The sequence below is a fragment of the Erpetoichthys calabaricus genome, chromosome 1, assembly GCF_900747795.2.
Source record: "Erpetoichthys calabaricus chromosome 1, fErpCal1.3, whole genome shotgun sequence".
Lineage (NCBI taxonomy): Eukaryota > Metazoa > Chordata > Cladistia > Polypteriformes > Polypteridae > Erpetoichthys > Erpetoichthys calabaricus.
The window spans coordinates 203,950,762-203,978,662 of NC_041394.2; the positions used below are offsets into that span (position 1 = coordinate 203,950,762).

The 27,901-nt window shown below is 36.8% G+C and overlaps 1 protein-coding gene across 2 annotated transcripts in view; it reads right to left on the bottom strand.

The window, feature by feature from the left end:
* cntn1b (contactin 1b) overlaps positions 1 to 27,901 on the bottom strand; it is a 356,136-nt gene that overhangs the window by 258,783 nt on the left and 69,452 nt on the right. The window contains exon 1 of one of the 2 annotated variants that reach the window (XM_028810960.2): positions 21,238 to 21,465. The exons of the other annotated variant lie outside the window; for it this stretch is intronic. The gene's annotated coding sequence lies outside the window, so the exon portion shown is untranslated. Of the gene's footprint in view, positions 1 to 21,237; positions 21,466 to 27,901 lie in introns of those variants that run through there. 2 annotated transcript variants of the gene reach the window in all.

The following is a 27,901-nucleotide window of genomic DNA, read 5'->3' on the forward strand; positions in this document are numbered from 1 at the left end:
ATAAAGTAATTGTGAATCAATGACATTCAAAAACCTATTACAAATAATAACATAATTACAGGAATTTTTCATGTATTAATTTTCTTTTAAAAAACAAAACAATCAATATAAAAGCAGGTGTAGCCATCTGGTAGCTTAAAATATTAAATCTATAAAGCCTTTTCAATTAGCATAAAAACGAAAAGATGAGTGTTAGCAACAATGAATTAAATGACAGTAAACTATAAATAGCCTGGGCTCTTTGAATAACCAATTAGGGTAATATTCAATGAGTTTCAATGAAATTGATAGGTGGTTGACTTTTTATTTTATCATCTTATACAAATTCAACTGTAATTAATATTTTTTATGCAAGTTTATGTTTGAAATACAAGTAAAGGGTAAATGTTATATATAACCTTTCTATTTATTTGTTATTTCAACTATCGCTTCCCCTGGCCTAGAGTTCTCAGGAATTTGTTTCGAAGTTCAGTATACTGTGCAAATATGAAGCTGTATTTGTAGTGGTCCTCCCTATCCCTCAAAAGATAGCAAAGAAAAGTCTCTTGTCCTCTCATTAGTTATGCTTTTCTTAAGTTCACAATAATACCTAATCGAAGTATTGATTTATTTGTTTTCATACCTGCTTATTTCAATTCAAGGTTCTGGATGTACTAGAGTCCATCTCATATTGCAATCATAGTTAGGGTAAAGGGAAAGACCCCAAAACTCTGCAGATACAGTACTACTGTATATTCGTTGACAATTACTTTATTTTATTACCAAGCCAGTCTCTTCTACACAATTCAGTTTACTTTGCTGTTTGTTTAAAATAAAATAATTACATTTATTATTATTACATTGTAAGGGAAAATAATTAAAGTGCTTGGAACCACATGCTTGTTTGACTGAGACTTCCTGCATCCTTTGTAACAGCATGTTTAAATTAGAAAATGAGATGATATATGACATTTTAATTTTATATTTTGTTCTCTGATAACAGTTTACATATAAGTCATCTTGTTTCTGTGAACAAGATATTAACCCATGGCTCTTAATAATTAATGACTTTGGGACTTTTGCATAATATTTAATTACAGATGGATGTTACTGGAATATACCATTTCTCTGTATGCTGATTGGCATAATTGAAATGCTTTCTAGTCATTATATGTAAATAAACCTAGCTGATTAAAGGACACTATTTTGTTAGATTTCATGTATCTGTCATGTTGCATTAGAAAAAATGCATGGGGCTCCATCAGTTAATTAATAATGTACATAAATATATGAGTTTGATAATGGATGAATAAATGTAAGGAGGTTTTGTGTCACTTGCATAAGTATATACTGTACTGTGTGTAATGCAAAAATGCAAAAAATACATATTACAAATAATTAGTTTCTGCTTTTAATGTGATGCTGGTAGAATAGCCTCTAGCTTCCAGTAACTCTAATGCATGACTGTATAAAAACTGACAAATTAATTAATTTGTATATGTTTTCGTAGCTATAGCATAACTAAAGGCAATGAGACAATTAGATAGATAGATAGATAGATAGATAGATAGATAGATAGATAGATAGATAGATAGATAGATAGATAGATAGATAGATAGATAGATCCTTTCACAGAAGCTTAGGAAATAACAAACAACAACAATCCCTCCTCAAACACACACAAGAATTACAAAAAAGGAAATAAATTCTGATTTGGATAAAGACGAGAGAGCATTCACAAATTATGAACTTACATACACACACAGAACCTGGATAAGGTGAGTACCCTGGTTAAGGCACAACCCCAGTTTCTTAAAAACCTTTGTTTACGTGCGTAGGTGCACATTTGGAGTTTTCCTTTGGCAAAAGCTCAGAAACATTTTTAAACTGCACAAAAAAAGAATTAAATGGCCAAAAATCAGAAAACAACCATGAAATCCATGGTAATTTTCTTGCGTTTTATAATTACTTTTATTCCTTCATGTGCGGTGATGTAAGTAACATCCATCCTCTTTTAGCTTGACTAGAGCCACCAAAGATTGGGGTATGAACACTGGACACTGTATCACCCAATCACACTGTTTTAATTCAAATGGTTGGGTAACAACTAGATTGACACTTAATGTATAGGTTTCTGTTATTGGACTGCACACAATACTCTGTTTTCTGCTTGCCTCAGGAAATTTATTTGTATACACTTCCACCCATGGCTACTGAAAGCATGTACAAAGATAAGAAGGCTGAAAGAGTGCAATGGATATGTGCATACTAGAAAATCTTTACACTTAAGGATTTAACATAGCCAATTAACTTGGTTACTCGCAGAGAAATCTACACCTGTTAACCAGATTTCTCAGAGACTGATATCTCAGTTTCTCTAAGCAGAGTAAGGGTTTCAAGGCACTTTAGAAAACAGATTTATGTGACTAACTCGGTTAATAAAGCACAAGTAAATGCACTAATTGAGGAAATATAAAGGCCTGTTGCTGTAGGTATAGTGAATAATTTGTTGGCTAAAGGTATTCAATGATATTGCATCACAGAGAGCATGAGCTGCATTATGTTCTATCCATATTGTCTTCATTCTCTTTTTCCGCTATTACCACCAGCAGGTCAAGCGTGTGTCCCTTAACTGATCCTGCCTTTTAAATTAGCTTGTTGATTTAGTGAGCCTATTTGGAAGTGATGTTACTGGCTCAGCAAACTACTATGTAGAAAATGGCATCAGTCAACACAGAGTAATAAAATATGCAACGAATGTCATTACCCAAATTAAAGAAGAGCAGCTTCCTAAGAAAAAGTAGCCTGTTCTACCCTTTCTTATATAGCTACCGTCTGAACCCCTGAATACTTGTAGCACTGCACCACCACTACATCCACTCATTGAATAATGACTGGGCGTTGGAGCTCTTTCACGCGGCAGATATCAATAACACTCCACAACATTTTTTTTGAAAAGTCTTGCTTCCTGAAAAGTATTTGCTGATTGTGACATGTAGTTTACTGACAATAACGTATTTAGTCACGTTTATGTTTCGCATTAGCTATTAAATTCAACAGAATTAAAAGTGTTTTGCTCCTGATTTTCTTTTGTATTAAAATGTCTGGTGCATCACGTTGCAGTGTCCAACATTAGTCAGCAAGCACTGACAGATTCCAGTTGCCCTGGTATCGTTTCTCCATCGTAGCAATGTCCTTGTGAAACCTTTCACTGTGTTTGTCACTGACAGAACCGAGATTTGCAGGGAAGAAGTCCAAGTGTGAGTGGAGGAAATGAATCTTGAGAGACATGTTGCACTTCATTGTCTTGTATGCTTTGAGAAGTTTGTCTACCAGCTGAATGTAGTTTGGGGCTCTATAATTGCCCAGAAAATTGTCAACAATGTCTTTTGAAGGCAATTTTTTCCGGCCGAACTAACAGATCTTCAAACCGCTTGTCACTTATAACATGTCTGATCTGGGGGACAACAAAAATGCTCTCTTTGATCTTGGCGTCAGATATTCTTGGGAACATCTGTCTTAAATAACGAAAACCTTTGCCTTCCTTGTTCAGTGCTTTCACGAAATTCTTCATGAGTCCCATGTTTTATGTGAAAAGGAGGCAAAAATATCTTGGCTGGGTCGACAAGCGATTCATGTGCCACATTTTTCTGTCCTGGAACTAACTTTTTACAGAGTGGCCAGTTCTGTCGAGAATAGTGCGACTCTTTGGCACTGCTGTCCCATTCACAGATGAAACAACAGTACTTTGTATAACCGAGCTGCAGTCCTAGTAACAGAGCAACGACTTTAAGATCTCCACAGATATTCCAGTTGTACCTGCTCTACTGGACGTGCTTCAACAACAGTTCTATATTCTCATACGTTTCTTTCATGTGTGCTGCATAGCCAACAGGTACTGAAGGATAAACGTTGACATTGTGTAGCAAAACAGCTTTCAGGCTTAACAATGACGAATCAATGAAGAGACGCCACTCTTCCTGGTTATGATCACAACCCAAAGCCGAGAACAATCCTTCAATGTAACAACAGAAACAGAGACTGTCAACTTGTGCAAAAAATGTGGTTATATCATAATGTCGGCCTCGAAACACAGAAATTTTCGTACCTGGTGACAGCAAACACCATTCCTGCAGTCTCGAACCCAGCAGCTCAGCTTTTGCTTTTGACAGACCCAAATCTCTGACCAAATCATTCAATTCGGACTGTGTTATCAAATGTGGATCGCCTGATGAGCATGGTTCAAAATCTGGGTCAATGTCACTGTCAGTACCCTACATTGCAGTTTCTTCATCTGGTTTGTCTAAGGTCCAGTCCTCTGGTGGTTTCGGAATTGGAAGACTGTCATCATGTGGCACGGGTCTCATTGCTGAAGGCAGATTAGGATATTCAATTGACTTCTTGTTTTTGGCAGAGAAACCAGACACATTAGTCAAACAGAAGTAACAGTCCATCACATGGTCTTTCTGTTCTCGCCATATCATCGGAACAGCAAACGGCATCGTCTTTCAAGTGCCTCTGAGCCAGGCTCTCAGACTGACAGCACATGTCGCACAGCAAATGTGAGGCGCCCGTTCCTTGTCTTGATCACCAGTTTTGCATTCGAAATACAGATGATAAGCTTTCTTCACAAGAGCAGTCATCCAACGTCTCTGAGGCACAAGTGTATATTCGCCACAGATATAGCACAATGTATCGCGGCTGTTACAACATTGACGAGACATATTGCCCGACACCAAAACGTCTATAGCATCAAGCTTACTTACTGTTATATTGCTACTTTACTATACTGATACTATACATACACACTCACTATCTATATTAACCAAATGAGCAGGACCGATGTATGCAAGCCACCTTTATAGCATGCTGAGACAGTGTCAAGCTCGTTCAGACCTGCCCAGGATGTCAACTTTCACAGAACAGCTTCCAACCTGGCCTGATTCCATACCTGGACATGCCCAGGCTGCACAAACCATTGTTGATAAGTCACTTACGGGAGCAAAAATGTTTGGATACAAATATAAGAAGAAATCATGACAAAACTGAAGATTTCTCTGAAACGGTACGTGATGGGTAAATTTTGATGTGATATACGTGGTGTGAGAAGTAGCCCGGACACAGACAGACGGACATCGTAAGTTCTCCCAACATATGTTTATTTACACTATTTACAGTTGTTGCAGTCGCACAAACCCAGTGCCTCCAGCACCAATCCCCCAGTCCAGGCCTTCAGGCCACATCCACTCTTCTCCACCAAGACTTCGTCCACTCCTCGCCCGACTTCAGTCACTGTCTGAAGGGAGGCGGCCCCTTTTATGCACCCCCGGATGGGCTCCAGGTGCTCCCCGACACTCCCCTGTGTGGCGGAAGTGCCGGCTGCGCACCAGGAAGGACTCCGGGTGTCCCCTTTCTTCTTTTCCCCAGCACTTCCGGGTGTGGCGGAAGTGCTGAGGTCCAGGGCTCTCTAGGCACTGGGGCGCCCCCTGGCGGTGACCACGGGCCCCTACAGGGTTGGGCTTCCAAACCCTGCACCCATGGCCCCCAACACAACCAGAGCAGTCGCCCCCTCGTGGTCTGGAGGAGGCACAAGCCCTTCTCCGGTCCTCTCGGGCATCCCAGCTGGGTACCACCCCCAGCGGTCTGCCACAGTGGTCAGCACCCAAAAATCTATAAGACACACCCAACAGTATTCAAGAAGCAAAAACTTTGTTGTGGAGTGTAACCACTTCATTGTTTTTTATTTTTTTATTTTTTTTTTTGCAGAGTTGCAAAACATTCTCTCTACACCAAGAAACAAAGTTTTAACATCCTACTCTGTTAGCCAGAAAAAAAAATCACTTTGATTTTTGATGATATTTAAAGGTAGCAGTACTATTATGTTTGAAGCAATTTGTACTACTGATAAATCAGCTATCCTACATTTATAAAGATTAATTCTTGCTGTTAAACTAGAAAGTTTGTCCTTCATTTTTGTTTGACCAAATTGTTTGAAGATAATTGAAACAACTACTGCATTAGGCATTTTATTTAATTAAAGTTCAAGTGCATTGACAAAATAATTAAAGTGTTCAGAATAAACCTCTCTTTTATAAGATCTGAAACAAGAGTATATGTTTTCATACTGACTTTTTTGTTAAAGATGCAACATTTGAAAGATGTCAAATGACAGTACAATAATAATCTCCATTTTACATGACCTGATGAACACTGCACTTATGAATGCATTTTCTGTAAATTCTAGTCTTGGAAGTGTTTGGGGCATCAGCAGAGAAGTCTATGGCTTTTTTGATATTTTTATTGATTTTATTTGAAGCAAATATTCCCAATCAAGTCACACTTAATAAACCAAAATTCAGCCCCCACCAAAAATAAAGACTGGAGAGCCAATAACCAGAGCAAAACCTTTAAAATCTTTAAAAGTAGCAAGGAAGGTAAGGCAAGGAAGGAGTATCCTTTTCCTCGATATAGATACTTATTCTAAAAAGCTGTTGATTAGATCCTGCCATATTTTTAAAAAAGTTTGAACAGATCCTCTAAGTGAGAATTTGATTTTTCCCAATTTCAAATAGTATAGAACATCAGTTACCCACTGACTTAAAAGAGGTGGGGCAATTAGGCATTAGGATGTGTCCTCGTCCACTTTAAGCACTTCTGGAAGAACACCAAACAGAACTGTTAATTGGTTAGGCGTGATTGTGACACCAAGGCTGTCCAAGAAGCATTCAAAGATTTTGTCCAAAATTATGTTAATTTGGTGCATGCCCAAAACATGTGGCCCACTGAGGCTGGAGCTACATTGCAATGTTCATAGATTGAATATTGCCCTGGTTACATTTTGGACAATTTTAAACATGATAAACAAATACTATGATTGAATGATTTGTACATATGGAGCTAGAGTGTATTCTATGCATGGCTGCCTTCCACTCCTATTCTGAAGTATTAATTAAAAGGTCTTTTCTCCATAATACCCTGGGATCTTTCAAAGAATGGAACTTTAACATGTTTTTATATATTATACAGATGCTATCTTAGTCTTCAAGACTGAACAATATTTCTTCTGGGATAGAAATAGGTGGGAGGTGAGGAAAATTGGGCAGTTCCACTTAGCAAAGTTTCTAATTTGAAAGAAGTGGAAAAATTGTGTTGATGAGAAGTTAAATTTGAATTGGTCATATTATCTATGTACAAATCTCTCAGTATTTAAATCCCAGACATTTTACAAACATTAAATACTGAGTATGTTTGAAAGGGTAGAAAAATGTAGAGGTGCAACAAATAAGAGCTTCTCTGTTTTAAAGTGCTTCCTACATTGGTTCCATATTCTGAATGAATGAAGGGCAATTGGAATACTACTGTAATGAAGATAATTTGTTTTTAATAGGGCACAAGGCAGGGAATATAAATAAGTACTGCAACATTTTAATTCTATTGCAGACCATGTTTGTGCATATTCATCGATTTGTGTCACTATCCAGTTCTTCATGGCTTGTAAATTTGCCACCCAGTAATAAAATTGAAAGTTAGGTAGTGCCATGTCCCCTTCTGCTTTAGATTCACCCTTTGGAATGTGAGGATGTTTTGAATTCCACATAAATGAGGTTATGATTAAGAAATAATGTTTTAAGAAATTTGATTCAATATATAAGTAGATGTTCTGAAATACAAAAAGAGGCTTGGGAAGGATGTTCATCTTGACAGTGCTGATTCTCCCTCCTAATGTAAGATATAGGATAAACCATCTAGTCAAGTCTTGCTTACTTTTTTCCATGCACACAGCAAACTTTTGTTGAAAAAGACCTTTATATTTACTTGTAATATTTACCCCTAGGTATTTAAAGCTGATCTGCTAAGTGTCTGCCTTTAATAAATCTGGTTTGGGCTGGTGATATTACTGAAGGAAGCACTTTCTCAATCTTTCTAACTTGAACTTTGGAGTATATCTTAAAATTACTATTCAGAAGTGAGATTGGTTTGTGTGATGCACATTGTAATAAGTCCTTATTTTTCTTAAGAAAGATGGAAATTAACCCTTAAACTGCCACATACTTGGGGGTTAATGCATCCCTGGACACTAAACACTTTTTTGCTGCACTTTTTAAGTAAACATCACAGTTCACCAAGAAAATGTGAAATTTTAATGGAACATATTTTTTTTCATGCAAAGAGCATCACAATTACTGCAACACTGATCATTATACACACTGCCAATGAACTATAAAAACTATTAAAAAAACTACTGGAACAATATGTATATGTATGACGCCACTGATGAAATTCAGTAAATCACCAAGCCTACTGCGCTTAAAGTGGCTGCACGCAAGCACACAGAGGTAAACGCTGATGGTTGCAGGTTGGTATAGTGCAGCGGCTGAATCCCAGGGACAGTGATGCTGCAGGGGGCGGCAGTGGTCATGAGCTGGCTGCTCAACAAATGTACGGCATTGACTGATCAGCTCTGGCGTGCTGGCAAACTGCACTGGGAAGCAATTATAACCGGTTGGGGCGTTCAATGACTGTACATCGATGAATATACTCAGCTCCTACGTGTTGGCAAACTGCACTGGAAAACAACTAAAGCCAGCTGCAGCATTCACTGAATGTATGTCACCAAATATACTTGGCTCCGGCGTGCTGTCAAATTGCACTGGGAACCAACTTTAGCCTGTTGTGGGATTCAATGAATATATGTCGCCGAATATACTTGGCTCCAACGTGCTGGCAAATTGCACTGGGAACTGACTTTAGGCGGTTGCGGCATTCAACAAATGTACGTTGCCGAATATACTTGGCTCCAGCGTGTTGGCAAATTGCATTGGAAACCGACTATAGTCAGTTCCGGCAGTTTAAGGGTTAATGCTTGTCAAAAAAATTTAAGGTAGAAGTTTGTTGTCCGTAGCTTCTATAAATGCTGTTAATAATAGTGGAGCTAACTTATTTGATTTTTTTAAATAAAATTCCACTGGGTAGCCATCAGGGCCTGCTGCTTTCCCACTCTGAAGTGAGTTTATAGTGTCTAGTAATCTGAGAATGTTAAGAGATTTATCCAGTTCCTCTGCACTAAGAGTATCTAGCTGTGGTATCTTAAATGCATCAAAAACTCATTAGATTGTGTCTTATCTTCTTTCAACTGATTTTATTATAGTACTCTCTGAATGTGTGGGTTATATTCAGTGTTTTAATTGCTTCTTATTAGCAACTAGCAAAATACCCGCGCTTCGCAGCGGAGAAGTAGTGTGTTAAAGAGGTTATGAAAAAGTAAAGGAAACATTTTAAAAATAACGTAACATGATTGTCAATGTAATTGTGTTGTCATTGTTATGAGTGTTGCTGTCATATATATATACATATACACATATACACACACATATACACACATATACAGATATATTATATATACATATACACATATATTTTTTATATATATATATATATATATATATATATATATATATATATATATATATATATACACACACATACATACATACATACATACATATACACACATAGATGCACTTACAATAACATAGAAATCAATATAAACAACATTAACATCATTATCATATGAGAATATGAAGTAATATATAAGAAGCACATTTCATATAAATATAAATTATTAAACAGTAAAATCTTCTTCTATAATTTGCTACCGTGGCTTTTCGTTGGTCTGTCCAGGATTTTAAATCACCTGTAGCTTGCAAACCGTTTCACCTATTGACTTGAAATCTGGTACACATATAATACGTCACGTCTGCTATCCGCTTTATGGGTGATGATTGTATTACTCTTTTTATGTTTATTTTATTTTAGAATCAACTCCTATCTGCGCACACCAGGGCGGCCGTGGGCAGATGCGTATGGTGTATTCACTCCATGTTATCGTGCATTGCGCTGTCACTGGTATTTTGATAAAAGAATTTGAACAATATATAAGAAGCGTATAAATTATTAAACAGTAAAACATTAACATTTAAGAAGTAAAGTTACATTGAGTACTACTGCAGTGCCTTCAGGTATACCTCATTTTTTGTTTGCCCATTATATGCTTAAATGTATACATTTTTTGGTGTACCTACCCGAGAACACGCGACATATAACCGAGCGTGGGAGAAGCATGGATTTTAAACACGCGTTCAGTTCATCTGCTGGTCTCCCTCGTGGAATAACTGGTAATGTTTGACTAAAATGTAAAGTGAGTAAAACGACATTACCTCCTTTTTTTTTTTTACGATCTCTGAGATCTTGCTTTTTTCGGTTCAAGGCTTCATAAGCTCTTTTATGTGCCATGGTGTACTTAATAAGTACTAATTATCCCAAACCATCATCTTTGAATGTTGCAAGACTTTCGCCTTGTATGTAGATCGGGGTAATTACATTCATTGCATTCCTAGTCTGAATCACAATCTGATTGTATGGGTGGTTACCTGGCACTGTAGGGTTGCCACCCGTCCTTTAAAATACGGAATCGTGCCACGTTTGAGAATGAAATTGCGCGTCCCGTTTTGAATCAATACTGGACGGGATTTATCCCGTATTTTTTTTTATCATTTTTTTTTTTAAAGCAGCGTGTCATGCAAATCATCCCACACGCATTTTATGAAGATGCCTCCTTTCCTACTTTTGATTGGGTAATACTTGATGTCATCGTTAGTTTGATTGGTCTTTTTAACTGTCCAGTGAGGAGGGCGTGTCTTTTAAGTAGAGTCTGCAAAGTGTTGGCACTGAGATGTGGCGTCAGCGCCATAGTTGAAGCCCCTAATGTTGCGGTCAGCAAGTCGGCTAACATCCGCCATGTGCCGTCTTTCAGTTGCGAGAAGCAGATCATAGAATGGTTGAAACTGTTGCCCCTAACGTTGCGCCACGGCGTGTGGTTCGTTTATACCTCGTGTCTTCTCATTAAACTTTTATCTCGCGAATATGTTATTGCAATCCACAGCGGGAGCGTTTCTATAAACTTAAATTAAAGTTACGTTTTACACCGTGCTTTGTTTCCCTTATGAACATGCTTGTATGCTTCACTCGCTCCGTTCTCAATTGTTTAATTAATTTTTTGGTCTTCGCTGTTTCCGGCTCTTCCTCCATTTCCCCCTACTTCGTTCTTTTATCTCGCGAATATGTTATTGCAATCCTTAACGGGAGCGTTTCAATAAACTGATTGAAAATAGTTTTGCATTTACCTTTTTAGTAAAAGGCGAGCTTTTAAGCCTGAGAAATCACCCCGTAAATGCACACGTTTAATTGCACATGTGTTAATATGTATGGTTACACAGTATTAAAAGACAGTGAACAACATCAGTTACCTTTGTTCCCGCGTTTGATAAAAGGTGAGCTTTTAAGCCTGAGAAATCACCCCGTAAATGCACACGTTTAATTGCACATGTGTTAATATGTATGCTTACACAGTATTAAAAGACAGTCAAAAATTAACGTCATTTACCTTCGTTCCCGCGTGTGACTCGTGCTGTAAATCTCTTCCTTGTTTTTAGTTCACGTGATTACGTAGGAGGCGTGATGACGCGATACGTGACTCCGCCTCCTCCATTACAGTGTATGGACAAAAAATATGTTCCAGTAATGACCATTACGCTTTGAATTTCGAAATGAAACCTGCCTAACTTTTGTAAGTAAGCTGTAAGGAATGAGCCTGCCAAATTTCAGCCTTCCACCTACACGGGAAGTTGGAGAATTAGTGATGAGTCAGTCAGTCAGTCAGTCAGTCAGTGAGTCAGTCAGTCAGTGAGGGCTTTGCCTTTTATTATTATAGATAAGATGTAAAACGGGGTAGGCAACGTCGGTCCTGGTGAGCCGCAGTGGCTACAGGTTTTCATTCCAACCAAATTGCTTAATTAGAAACCAATCATTGCCAATCTCAGACCTTATTTAATTTTATGGCTTGTTAGTCTGTGCAATGTAAGGCTTTTACATCGTAGATTTTTTTCCTTTCCAAGGATATCATCCAAATGATTTGAAGCCTAAAACAGATCATTTTCAGTCTGTCACATTTTTCTATTAAGTGTTTTATTAAATCAAACCGTGCATGATGAACACACACAGATGTAATTGGAAAAAAGCTAGCTGGAGAACTGCTGGCTGCTTTGTCTTTTACATCTTATTGCTAATAAGGAGCAATTAAAACACTGAATGCAGCAGTTTAAGATTGAAATAAGCAATTAAGGTTGGAGAACCTTAACAAGCGAGACCACTAAAATGAAGCATTAAAATGTCACTTAAGCAATATGTGCTTCATCAGCAATAATTGAGTTCTCGTTAAGGAACTGGGTTGGAACAAAAACCTGCACATACTGTGGCACTCCAGGACCGACGTTGCCTACCCCTGCTCTAGACAATAATCAGTTTGTTGGGATATAATGAGCTAATGGCATTGGGTTAAGACACCAGCTATGAGATGAGTGTGTAGGGCACAGTGATTTAAGCTCCATGATCAGAGGGGCATGGTCGGAGATAACAGTGGATTTGAATCGCAATTAAAGTCTCCAGCCTTTATAGTTTTATGAGTGTTGTTCACGAGTGAGGGAAGAATGAAGCGGGAGGTTGACAGACAGATCGGTGCGGCATCCACAGTAATGTGGGCTCTGCAACGGTCCGTCGTGGTGAAGAGAGAGCTAAGCCAAAAGGTGAGGCTGTCGATTTATCAGTCTACGTTCCTACCCTCACCTATGGCCACGAGCTTTGAGTAGTGACCAAAAGAGAATGATCGTGGATACAAGTGGCTGAAATGAGTTTTCTCTGCAGGGTGGCCAGACTTTCTCTTAGAGATAGGGTGAGGAGTTCAGTTATCCAGGAGAGACTCTGAGTAGAGTTGCTCTGCAGAGAGAGGAGTCAGTTGAGGTGGTTCGGGCATCTGGTCAGGATGCCCCCTGGATGCCTCCCTGGGGGGGTGTTCCAGATATGCCCCACTGGGAGAAGGCCACGGGGCAGACTCAGGACACGCTGGAGGGATTATATCTCCCGGCTGGCCTGGGAACGCCTCAGGGTCATTCCAGAGGAGCTGGAGGAGGTGGCTGGGGAGAGGGAGGTCTGGGCTTCCCTGCTTAGGCTGCTGCCCCCATGACCCAACCTCGGATAATCGGTGGATAATGGATGGATGAAGGTTCATATATATTTATCAGAATCATTTTAGTATTAAATAAACTACACATCACCATGACATATCTCCCTTCAGGATCAGATACTACGTCGAATACTACAAATGAAATTGTTCTGTGTATTAAGATTCCCACAATCCTAGTTTTCTTTGTATACATCTAGTGAAAAATTTGGCCAATCCAATCTCTTTGCAACTGAAACTGGTACTTACTTATTAAGTGAGCCACATTTAGACCTGTTAGGTGAGAGAATACTTTTTTTCTCTTTAATTCTTGATTAAGACCTTTGAGGTTCCCACTCATAAAGTTCACTGTTTGGTCATAGAGACATTGCTTCTGAACTTTTGTTGACATTTTGTAGTGTTAAGTTAAGGTAGTACATTGTAGATTGGACCAAGATTTCATATTATTGCCTGGTGATATAACTATGGAGCCTATTGTTAAGTTGACACTTATTTATTGGGGTAGAAAGGATAAATACAAAATAGCATTGCTCTCCCTTCACTTCATGAAGTCCCATTCCACTGACATGCCAAGAGACAGAATACATTGAAAACAAAATTAACTCCCCAGCAGAGGTGTTGAAAAGATTAAAATTGAGATATACAGTATTATGATAGCACAGTTCAAATACAGTAAACCTAGTATATGATCAGAACAGTCCCAATATGATGTATGATGTTTTAAAAAAAACATGTTAAATAACTAGTTACTTTGTGGTTATCAAAATGTGCATATATTCAATGGAAGAAATTTCAATATAATAATTGTATTTTAGCGGAAAAAAAAAACAGTGGCCAAAAAGGAAATAGAATGTGTATTACATCAAATGTCGCATTAAAAATGGACCATGTTGCAAGCAGAATCTTCTTTGCCTTGGCAGTACACAATATGACTCATGATCATGTTTCAAAAGGATGTCTGGGTCAGTCTTCTTAACTCTTTTTCTGCTTCACCCAGAGAACTAAAAATGTAAAACTGACCACTTTCTTTTTGGCAGGAAGCAAGATTTTGGTTTTGCGTAAGCATTGTTTAATGCTATAGAATGAGGCATGTTAGCAGCTGTTGAAGGAGGAAAATCTGGGAAACTATAAATGCGGCTATTTTCAAATATAATCTCCTCTTTCAGTCTGAGAAGCACCATCTATTTTCTTTAACCTGTAGTTTGTCAAAATGGACAATCAGGCTTCTTGGTTTCAAGGCATTCAATCCATGTATGTAGCAAGCTGCAGTGATCTCGGTGTCTGTTTTGAAGTCATCTCCAATTATTTTAGACAATAGTTCAGCTATACATTTTAATGGGTTTGGACATTCAAGGTTTTCAGGGAGACCTTCGATTCTGATGTTGTTCCTTCTATATTTATCTTCTTGTGTAGCCAGATTGTCACCAAGCATTTTTCATTCTGATTTTGCAAGCATTGCTTTTTCTTCAGCGGCTCAACTTAAATAACTGTTGATATGTTTATGCAATATGTAAATGAAAAGCTCATACTGAATTAATTCATTTTACTAACTTTTGGGAAACTCATGTCTTCTGTGCTACAAAAAGTATGAAAAAATGTCTTTTTATCAGGAACTGTATGCTGTACATGAATACCATTCTGTAAATCAAAATGATCATTCTTTAATTTTAGCATCAGTATCATCTGTAATTTCCAAATGATTTTAGCATCAGTTTCATCTGTAATTTCCAGATGATTTTAGCATCAGTTTCATCTGTAATTTCCAGATGATTTTAGCATCAGTTTCATCTGTAATTTCCAGATTTGCTTCAGTGTTTAAATAAAACGCATTCCCATGTCAGCTTTATGACAGAAAAGCAAAAACTGCTTTTGCTATATTGCTGTTTGATGTCAAACCAAACACTACAGTAAAATTATAACAGAGATAATTTAATTAGGTCAAGTTTGAAAAAGATTCATCACTGTTAATGATATTAAATTGAATTTAATGTAAAGAATTTTTTGATTGTGCTGGCAAAGAAATATGCTATAAAAAATAAAAACAGATTAACTTTTATGGCTCCACCTTAATTTGAAACCCCTCAAAAGATTAGCAATACATTCATAGGAACAGGTATGAGACACAATAGCATTATGAGCTTCAAAGGAATTCTAATTGTATAAATAGTACATCTTTATTATTTGTTTTTTTTTAATTTCATAAACAATTTCTCACTTTAATAGGGACCATTTTATTTTATATGCTCTTCTTTCAATTTTCAGGTATAGTCTGCAAAATTTATTACAAAGTAAAGAAAGCTGGGTCTTGGCAAAGAATTTCAAATGCCTTGATGTTAATAAATAGACCTTCCACTGTGTTTTGAAATGATTAACTTATTATTTCAAAAGATCAAGATTACATCCATTGGTAAACATGCATAAACAAAGTCAGGAGGTTGGCATAGTTCCAGCCATTAAAAGCTCTTTTTGCATTAAGGAATTCTCCAGAACCATAAGCTTATGAAAAAGAACCTGTATTCTTCTAAAATGCCAGTAATACTATTCTTAGCTTTCTGCGTAGCATTCACAAAATGTGCATTAAAATAGACAATAATTAACATAGGGTGTAATTGTAAGCATGACACGCATACATGCAAGTATTATAGCCAATTATGTACCTGCACACAAAACATACATATGCAAAAACTAGACAAAAAAACTTTACAAGGGAGTTATTCTGCTTTTATTTGGAGTAAAACTGGGCTGGTAAAGACAGAGCTGAGCCACCTGCCTGGGAAATACAAGGTGTGGTGTTATCAGCACTCCCTATACTAATTGGTCTTGTGGCCTCTAAAGGTCTGCTAAATCATCTCGACAGAAATCAACAAGATAGATGGTTTCACTAACAGTTACATCCATAAGTGGCTATGATTGCCCTGCTGCTTTTGAGATGTAGGTCTCTTTGAACGGAGCAAGCTGGAAATCCCTATCAAGTCCATTAGCCTGGGGTACAAACAGGAAAATGCTCACCTTGTGCTGGAGCTAAAGAACTTGGCAGACCCACTCATAAGGAGTGTGAAAGTTCCCATCTGCACAGGCCACAAATGGAAGGTGCAGGTTGAGGTGGCTCTCCATCTCTAGTTTGCAACATCGAGAGGTGGTGGGGGCGGTCCAGACCAGTCGCACTGGCGCAATTCTGGTCCAAAGCCACCAAGAAAAAACAAAAGATCATGGTGGTGGACAAAGTCACAAGGCTGGAGCAGGAGTTCTTCCATGTGAAAGCAATATCCCAGGGCAGCCAAGGGGCTTGGACAAGATGGGGCACTACCATTAACCAACACATCACCTGGGCAGACATCTGGAGGATGCCACAATCTAGACTTAGCTTCCAGTTGAGGGCCACCTATGACACCTTCCCATGCCCTCGGGACCTCACACAGTGGTTTGGTGAGGAGGTAGGCTGTTCCCTCTGCAGGAGCGCGAAGGTGAGCCTCCAGCACATATTGTCAGGTTGTAAGGTGGCTTTGACCCAGGGACGTTTCAGGTGGTGCCATGATCAAGTCCTGGAAAAGCTGGCTGAGATCCTGGATAGCTATAGAGTAGCAGCAAACCGCACACCGGCAATAGCTAAGCATGACCTAGCAGGATTTGAAAAGTACAGCAGTACGTATCAACCTCCTGTGCAGAACAGGGTTAGCATGCTTAAACCTGGCAAAGAGTGGCAGAGGTTGGCAGACCTCAGGAAACAGCTGGTCTTCTCAAGAGAGGATGCAATAACTACTCTCCGGCCAGACATTGTCATGTGGTCTGTGGTGGAAAAGAGGGTCCTGCTTATCCTTGGGAGTAGGGTAAGATAGCAGCCCATGAAAAGAAGCACTTGAGGCATATCGAGCTGGCAGTGGAGTGCCAAGAGGTTGGCTGAAAAGCCACAGTTTACCCCATGGAGGTCAGTTGCCAGAGATTTGATGGCAAAGCAACAGTCCAATTGTTACATGGTGTGGGAGTGACAGGCTCAAGCTTTACGAAAGCCATAAAGGGGCTGGGAGAGGAAGTGGAAAAACGGAGCTACTGGCTTTGGTTGGAGAGGAAAGACATTGGTTGGGGGTCAACACCCCAGTGAAGGCAGCTGCAGGGAGTGGTGGGGAGACATCCCCAGGATGCCACTGGCACCGGGAGATGTACTGGTTTAGGGGGCAAAACATCCATGAACAACGGTTTCCAGCTGATGACCCTGCAGCTGACCTAATGGCACCAGTGGAGGTGCGACAGGATAAAGAGCCGAAGCAAGATATACTGTTTTACCTGTACAATGAAATGGTTTAAGATTATTGTTGCACATATAGAGCAATATTCGACCTTGATATTGTAGACCCAGCTCTTATTAATAAGATACTATGAGAAAATTATTAATTTCATTTTAAGTTTTATCTATTTTATAGAGCATTGGGCTTCCAAAACAAAGGGCAAACAGTGAAATATGTAAGTGATAGATCCTTTCATTTCAGAAACATGGACCATTTCCTTGAAATTTGAGAAGTTATTCCTTATTGAAACTTCATACATACTGTACTTCACCATACGAAGCCCGTGAACCAATCAGTGTAAACCCAAGATCACAAAGTGATGAAAACACAGCAATAATATCAAATTCAAACAGCAAAAATACCACCCTTAAGTCCATGCACCTAGGCTGTGCCTTGATATCGCATCAATGAAAATAAAAAACAGAAGGGTAGAAAAGATGCCCCTATGGTGGATTTTCACACTCATATGGTTTAATCGTTTGACTGTTTAATAAGTAACACTTGCATTTTGCTATACTTTCCTGTACTATAATGCTAGCTTGGTTTATAAATGCATTTCAATGTTCCTGATATGAATGGGGGAAAGAAAGATATACAGTATCTATGATATAGTTATTATGGGTCAAGAGCACAAATATGAACTTAAAGAATCTTCATTAAATAGACTTTGGAAGCATCTATAAACATTACAGTAATTGTATAACAGAAGCAAAAACATGAATTACAATGACTTTTCTATTCTTAGTAAATGTGCAGAAAGAAGATGTTTACAATTGATAAATTTTAAGTTGATAAGGTGATAAATGAAATTAATTAGATTTTGCAGAATTTTGAACATAGTATTCAAAGAAACCTATAATTACCAGTAAGTACTGATCTGAAATGTGTATAAATGACAATGACACCATTTTATAAAAGTCTTTGCTGCATGCCTATCACATCATGGTGTATCTCACAAGAAAATAAGAAATAACTGAAAAAACAAGTATATTACTACACTTACAAACAATATAAATGGTATAAAACCTAACATTGTCTTCTGGTAGGCCCGATTATCATTAAAACCCCAAACCAAAAAAACATTTCAGAAAAACCTTCAATCTTGTCCATCTTTGGTTAAAAAGAAGGACTTAATAGGGGAAAACGGAAAACAGTCTTCTTTGTAAAGTAGTAACTAAGACTACAAAATGGACATGGAAAAATAAATCTTGAGTTATAAAAGTCTAATAACATAAATCCTTTTAATAAACTGTAAAAACTAAAATTTGCATTAATCAGAAAAGTCACTAGACCATACACTGGGGATTAAGATGGTTCGAGACTCTTACACTAGTTGAGTTTCGTCTTCCAATGGTTGTACTATATGATTTTAAAGTAGATTTCTTTTGGACACTGCAAAGCTACAGAAAATAAAGCTTACACGGTTTCTCTTTTCATCATTTTTGTACATTCTGAATTTCCCATTTAACTTCACATAGCATTTACTGTTCTAACTATCCTTCATTGAAATTCATGTCCTCTTGTGATTTATTCATGCGTCTCTTTCTCCGTTTGGTTACAGTACTAGGGTTCTGTACCATGTTAGGCACTATGGATATAGTGATAAGTCAAGCAAAATGACACCTTTTATTGGCTAACTAGAAAGATTACAACATGCTCGCTTTCCAGGTAACTCAGGCCCCTTCAACATTACATCTTGCCTGAATAAGGGGCTTGAGTTGCCTCGAAAGCTTGCATATTGTAATCTTACTAGTGTTTTTTTTGCTTAACTTCTCACTAGATCCGTTTGGTTAGCAAAGAAAAATAGTCAAAGTAGTCTTTCTGCTGCCTATTATATGTTATTTCTGGATATCTCACCCTATCATCAGTAAAAAAATGAATTTTCTTATCTTGGACCCTAATAATACAAGCATCTTTTTGGGTCTTCTTTTACAGTATACAAAAAAATACACATAGAAAAATGTAAACTGATCACCTAACAGAATCAAAATTAACAACATCAATAAAGAATGATCATCATAGGTTTGTGAATATTTAGGCACTTTAGTACAGCACATTGTACTGAATGAAGTGGAAATGTTTCTGCAAATAGACTGTATTCAAGAGAAAGAAAGAAGAATCTGCTTTGCTGATGTCTTATATATCATATTTTAAATCTACTTCAGTAAATACTGAACATGTTCCCTGTCAAAGACACATCACGACTTGGATGAAAAAGGCATATAATAAGATTTCTGTGTAACATGAGGCCAATTACAGTATAAGTGCATACTATGAAGTAGACTCTGATAACAAAAATAAGTTTTCTCTTTAACTGGAATAAGAGAATCGTATTACAAAGACCTACCATTATTCCTACAGCTTTCTCATAAAACAATGTGTTGTTCTGCAAAGCATGGATTCTGAATTGTTGTTTGATTTGTTCTCTTTTATGTGTTCAAACATTATTTAATCCAATAAGAATGTCATGTTCTTACATACTGTATGTACTGCACATTGACCATATGCAGAGCTCAACACTTTTTTTTTTACTATTCACGTTTATTCATTCTTTCACTTGGCACTCAGCAGCTGGAAACTGTAGCTTACTAAAACAACAATGAGCCAAACGCAAAAGTGGATGGGCCACCAGTCCATCACAGGCAGGACATACTTACTCACACACTAAAGGTCGATCACTAATAGAAATTCTCCAGCTAACAAAACATGTAGTTGTTATTGTCACTAAATCAATTAATTACACTGCTATTTTACTGTTCTGAGATCAACTCGAGTGAACAATTATCATTTTAATATCATTCATGGTTAATTGTTAGAAAAGTGAAGTACATTTTAGTATTTTTGGTTTAAAATGCATTAAGTGAGAAAGGAGAGATTAACTATTAATACTCTGTTTATTCTCCCAGAAGGAAAAAAAAAACTCTCTTTCTCTGTATTAATACAAGAGATGCTTATGCAAATAAAAATGGCCTATTTGGATTTCTAATGTGGTGAATGAATACATGGCACTTGTCTGATTAACTACAACAATGTTTATAATCTGAATCGGTCATGAATTTTTTTAGGTCTGTTTAAAACACTTTAACTGAATTTATTTCCCATTTAATAAAGAGGTCTTAGCAGGGGAAAATGTGTGTTCTGTATAATACTGGCCATAACAACAAAACAAAACTGAAGCATGAAATGTTAAGTTTAAATAAATTAAGATAGACTTTTTAACTGCAGGAAACTGTTCATTATCCTATATGTAAATTTGATACAGGCCTTTTATACTATTAAAAGGAAAAAAACAAGAAATTAAATAACTGTACAGGAAATAGAAGGGTCTAGAAACAGAAGGTGTTTTGAAGATAGTTGGACAGTCTGCTGGCTTAAAGTGGAATTGCTCTTTAATAGAATAAACTATAAAAAATGATAAAACTGGGAGCCCATGATGACAGATGCTATGCAGTCTTCACAGATTATACTAGTAAGAAGCTAAAGAGCTACAGAAACTACACATGCTATGCTAGTATATAGTATTAACATTTTATGAAATATACTAAAGTAGGTTTATACTTGCAAACCATATAAAACATTTTTCTTTATTTTACAAAGTTAAACAGTGTAATGCTAGAAAATTTAAAAACGCTTTTATATAAAAAGACAAAAATGATTAAATATCAAAATGCAAACGTGAAATGCCTTGTGCGTAATAGTACTCAAGTGTTTTAGTTTTAAATTATACTTTACTTTACATTCAATATTGCCAATAGACATTCAAATACCATACAAGATTCTGTATATATAGCAGAAGCAAATATTATACAAACACTCAGAGGTGGTGCTGGTTTCAGGTTCTTTTACAACTCCATATCAAGACACTGCCTCTGTGTAATTAACTTTGAATAATGAACTTACCGATTCTGCACAATTCTTCCAAACATGGAACAGAAAATAAAATCTTTTCTGCACAGCATTTTATGAGCTTGGTAAATATTTGGTTCAGTCTGTTATCTCCATGTTTTATATTTCATCCTTCAGCAGCCATTAAATTAAAATGACTTCACGCTGTGACCTCAGGAAAAAAAAATTCTCATTCTGTCAGCTTTCTAATAAATGAAAAAATATGGTTAGTAACCAAAAATGAACCTTTGCATTTCTGTGCAGCCTGATATACTGACTGTTAGCTAAATAACCATAAAAATCTTAAAAAAAAAAAAAAAAAAAAAAAAAAAAAAGAGAGAGAGAGAGAGAGAGATTTACAACAACTGCCACATGCCTGTATAAAAATGACGTTCCCTCTGCAGTCACTTCTCATAAGCAAAAATCCCTGTACTATCCACAAGCCCGTGTCTCACTGCTTGGAGACTAAAGAACCGGCATGACATGCATAATTCATGCAGTCGAGTCGTCTATGCTTCCTGAATTCACTGGGCAAGCTCAGTAATGGACTATCGATTTCTCTTCTATTAAACTAATCAAATAATAGTTAAATGCATCAGTCCAACACACAATATTTGACTAAATTTCACCTAGGAAAAAGGATTTAATTCCAGCAGCACTAAAACCCAACTACATTATGAACAATATTTTCACATCACTTCTATGCAGCCTAGCAATCTGCAAAAAGCTTTGATCATGCTGCCTGAATTTACCAGCACTGCAGGATTACATCTCCCTTAGGTTTTCTTTTTTTTTTTGTCTGCAGCCAGAACCTGTATCCTAATAATTAAAATAAATTTTGCTTTTAAAGAATTGCTGCTTCCTGTGGCTTAGTCCCTTAAAAGGGAACCTTTTATAATATCTTATGGTTGCATCCTGCATTATATACTGTATGTTATTTTGCTTGATAGCTCAAGAATTTGTGCCAATGTTACTTACAGTATGTGTGTCAAATTACCTGACAATCTCTTTTTTACAGTATACTGTACAATCAAGCTCTTTCCTTGGCTGGTGCTTTCAAATATAGGTCACCATTAGATTTAAGCTGACTCTTGTGGATAAGCCTGCAATAATACTCCTTTTCCTCAGTGATACCAACAAAGGCAGCCTGAAAAGGGTAATCAATTACCCAAACTGCTTTACAAAAATCTGTACAAAGATCTTTAATATATGCTTAGAAACTGATTAAAAAGGAGTGATTATTGTTAACTCTTCAGACACCCTAGATATTGAGGCATTAGAACAACAAGAGACAACAAAGGAAAATGTCAGAAACATTTTAACATTCTTCATTGAACTGGAGAAATAATCCATCCAATAAAATTGAAAATTATAGGTATTTAATAAAAATAATACTAAAGAAAAAAAGATGACAAAGAACGTCACATACAAAGGTTTACAGCACACAGTCTCTGGGTTCTCTGGGTTTTGCATTCTCTCTCCATGTCATGTTTGTGTGGCTTTCCTTTGCATGCTTCATTTTCATCACACACTATAATTTAATTTAATGCTTTAAGGTTTAGCATTTACTGTAAATTGTCATCAAGTAAATAAAAATAATCATGTGTGGGTCTTGTGAAAGACATCTGTGCCATCCAAAGCTGACTGTAGTAAGCTCTGACTTCTTAGAACCTTGTACTGGTAAAAGTAGTCTTGGAAAACTAAAGGACAGATCTTATAGTAGGGCTGGGTGTCCCTGATGTCCCTGTTCAATTCAATTCACAACTCAGTTTGATATTGATTCCATCTTGACTGAATTAGCATGCACTGATATATTTAAAGTGGTGGCCTTTTTAGTGATTACTTAACCATGCATAGAGAAAATTAATATAATGTGGCAAATTTCAGTAAAACTTCATAACATATGCACAAGCATGGAATGACATTTGAGAAGAAATACTTGACGTATTACTTAACGTCAGTATTTGGAAGATGTGGGGAAAAAAAATTCCTCTTTAAAAAAAAAAAAAAAACTGTGGTCATTCAAAATTCATCATAATTTAACTAACATGTATCGCCACATCAGAGTCCACATATATCATGGGTGGGGGGGTGCCTTGCATTAATACAATGCAATGGCATCTTCTTTATAAAACATCTATATCATCTTGCGAATAATGTTATTACAAAATTATCAAACATTGCTTTTTAAATAATAAATATTATTCAATAACCTCTTCTTGTGTTATGAATCTCCATGTAGATACCCTTCAACTAAACTGCTAACCAAATTTATTCCCCATTTTTACATTTAAAATTATCTTGAATTAGTCATAATTAAAAATACAGCGGAATGACTAGTGTCTTTTTATAATTCTACAAGTTACATGTATCTTCAGTTGCTCATGTGTAGCAGCCACATTAATCAGTTTTTGAAAATGTGACTTCACACTTTTCTCCTCAGACAAAAAGGAAGTGTTTTAAAATGAGGATCTAGAGCTGATGCTTGGGGATAACTGCATTGGATAAATGGAACGTAAAAGAAAAAGAAACAGCTATCGTGACTGACAACAGCACTAATATGATCTGTGGGGTAGAAATTATGGAGATACTTCATGCCAGTTGCTTTTTTCACACACTCATTTTGGTATTGCAGGCTTCTATGAAAATTCTAAGAATTGCCCACTTACTCAGCCAGGTAAGGCACGTTGCAAATGTTTTCCACCATAGCAGTAAAGCTAGCCATGTGCTTAAAGAGAAGCAATGTTTAATGGACTTTCCAACTCACAAACTTGCACACTGCAAATCCTAGAAAGGCGTTTGGAACAAACTCAGCAGCTCTACATATAAGCACTGAGGTTGCTCCTGGTGTGATGGGCATGTAAGCATGTTTGTCTGCAACACATCCTCTACAGGTACAAATCTTTCTTAATATAGTGATGTGATTGTCACATATTAATCTGCTGCCCTCGATCTTCAGCTGTCACAAGTTAGGGCTACTCTCTCCACTGACCTGAGAGACACAGCAATGCTTTGTTTAAGATCTTCATAAAGCCTGGGTACAATAACTTCACTCATTGGCTTTTTGTTTGGTATAGCATACCGCATTTCCAAAACCTGTATAATTTGTCGAAAGCACTCATTTTCAACAATGGTGTAGGGTTTTATAACTTTACAGATAAAAATTGCTATAGATTCTGTTATTTTTTGGCCAGGAAGCAAATTAAATTAAAGCTTGGAGGTACCTGCCATCTCCAGCATATATTATTTAGGCTCTACTCATTTGGATGTCGACTGAGATTATGGTTATGGGTGATGTCGGGAGAAATGATATCTGAAATTTGTTGTGTTACAATAATACTTAACTTCTGAGCTGCACAGCTTAAATATGGCTTTGCTTTTAACCACTTGTGCTTTAACGACACACTGTTTGAATCCATAGGAGAACCACACATCTGACTTAAGTATCTGTTACTACTCGATGTTCAGGATGACATGCCATTTTATGCAGTCCTTCTTTATGTGAGGTAGTAAAGTGGTTTTTCTGTAGAAAGCCTTAACAGACATGTTAGCAACATCTGCTAGATCGGATGCCAAAAATGAAGATATGTAAAAATCTACATATAGTAGTTGAACAGGATAGAGATTCACACAATCTTAAGACGTTAAGAGTCAAAATTGAATCACCTAAATGAAAAATAACAATTAATCAGAAAATTGATATTTCACCCAGGCCTATTGAATAGTAATAAAGGGAATATTTATTTTGTAATAAAATCTAAAATGACTTGTGTAATGGGAAATCAATAGAAAAAAATTGTAACAGTGTATTGTCAGTGTCCTTTAGCAAAAGTATCCTCTTTTTTGTGTTAGAAGAGAATACTGTATGCATTAGAAGAATACTGTCCTTTACCTTAGTAAGAAAAACAAAACAGTTGGTTTAAAGGGAATAAATATGTCTTGCTCTATAGGTACAGCTAAATGTCCGGCATCAAGTAATCTGAATATAGGCACTGAACATCTACAGTCACTGTCACAAAGATGAACTTTTCTTTGCCCTATCTTTCTTTAAGAATCAGCTGGTCTAATTATTACGCAAATGAAGAAAAACTGTTTATATAATGTTTATTTAAGAGGAGAAACAGTGTTAAATGAAAACCTTTTGTAATAGAATACTTCCATCCATCCATTATCCAACCCGCTATATCCTAACTCCAGGGTCACGGGGGTCTGCTGGAGCCAATCCCAGCCAACACAGGGCACAAGGCAGGAAACAAACCCTGGGCAGGGCGCCAGCCCAACGCAGTAATAGAATACTTTTAGATCAAATATTTGTTAAATATACTGGGTTTAATATTATACAGATTTGTAGTGATATCCAAAGATAAGATGAGCTTCAATATACTGTAAATTCTCATGAATGACTGGAGCAACAACCAAAATTCTCTAATCCTATTAACCAATGGCTAATGACTGACCTAATTTCTAATTTATTTAATGTTTTCATACTGAATTGCCAGCATTAAATGATTGTGCAGTAACTTAATTGTTTGAACAACGCCATTTTATTTTTACAGTAATACTATTAGGTTTGTTCAAAAATCAGAAATACCCAGAATATTCCAAGCACACAAAAAAACAATAATTTACATAAAGGTTAAACACAGGGAAATAGTGTGGTCATATTCCTTCTTGTTAGTCTCTAGCATCTGCTTTTAATCAATGTAATTTGCAAAAGTCAAGAGCCATATAGACATAGGTAAAAATAAAAGATTGTTTTGATTTAATATTAAGGTTGTTAAGGATTGGGTCAACTCCACCAACTAAACAGTGGCCCAAACTGTGTTTATTCGGTTTGAGTTGGGAAGCAGCAATTATTTTGTATGTCTGTTTTTTGCGTCCTTTGCTAATGGCTCCCTTTTTTTTGTTAAAAGGCTTTTGTTTATTTCAATGTAGCAGTGTTCAGCTACTTCTGAAAAAACATTACCTTTTGGAGTATGTGAAATTTTCTTTGTGTCTGGTGCCACTAGCCATTTTCCAAGTTGCCAGGGCAGGCCCATCAAACCTGCAATGTTCTAAACATACGTTTAGTGATGTCTGTGCCTGTACGACCTGAACTTTTCGTTACACCTTGGGGCTTGAAAGCTGGAGTTCTTCTAAATGACCCACTGATTGATTTTCTATGATGCAGATTAAAGGGTGCACAAACTTACACATCTCATTTCTTCTGGAGTAGAATTATCAAGAATCACATTAAATATTTTTGTTTAATATTATCATACTCATTTAAATTTCTAACTTCGGCGTTGAGCATTTGAATTTGATGTTGAGATATTATCTAATACTGTCATTTTTGTGGTTGTACAGAATTCCATAGTTGATAAATCTTCATTTTGTGTGATTTTTGTATGGCATTATTCACCTGAAATGTTAACACTCATGGTAAAAGTCTAATGCAGAAAGATGCCATCTCTTCCCTCATCTAACCTTCTGCTGCCATTGACACCACTCTGAAGTTCCATGGGTCCTTCCATTTGGGTCCAATAAACTTTCTCCGCTCTCTCCACTGCTTATACATTAATGCTGCCTGCTCTGCCCACAGGGGACATCACATGCGCTCATGTTCCCCAATTATGTAAGCCGATCAAAGCCATGATCATTTCCACGGCTTGCCAGTAGCCACGGACCTAGACTAATGGATTTAGACACCGTGCTTGATCATCTCTCTCTCTCTCTCTCTTAATCAATCACATATATTCACACCCCCACAAACAACCAGCCATACACCTTTTGCATGGCTTATCAAGATGACTCCACTGTCGCTATGGTCTGCATGGCCTCTCAGAATTTTGACGCCAAAAATGCCACTTCTTAAGAAGAACAAACTATGAACAAAATAATGCCAGAAATATTTAATACTTGGGTACAGTAAGTATAAAATAGATAATATTAACCATTTATTAACAGCAAGAATACTTTGTGCTTAGGACTCAATTTGAACAGGTAAGCAGAAGGTCTGGTGTATTGGCTGGGTCGCTGGACCTTAAACTCCTAATGATTCCATTTCAGGCCAGATTGCTGCCTGATCATTTAACATGCCTGTATTCTAACTGTAAAAATGCTATAAATAATTGTACTATATGGCTGTTTTTACAAAACTGACTTGGAACAGTAATAATATAGACAAATACAGTGCCTAAAAAATATTGACTCCCTTGGACTTTTTCAGATTTTATTGGAATATAAAACTGAATCACAATGGATTAAATTTGGTGTTTTTGAGACCAATCAACAAGAAAAGACTCATTTCAAGATCTCTCAAGTTAATCTAAATAAAAAACATAAAACACAAAATAATTGATCTCATATGTATTAAAACCCTTTAATATGACTAATCTATTACATTACAGATGTAATCAGTTGATTTTACAAGTCACATAATTAGTTCAAACGAGATCACTTGTCTGTAGTGTACGTGCACCTTATCTAGAAGGCCCAACTTGTGATGACCAACACAATGAAGACAAAAGAAACTCTGTGAAAAAGTGTGTGAAAAGTACAAAACAGTAGATGGATACAAGAAAATATCCAAATCACAGAGTATGCCTTTGAGTCCAGTTAAATCAACCATTAAGAAGTGGAAGAATATGGAACTTCTGTAAATCTTGCAAGAGCAGGCCATCCACAACAACCGAGTGCA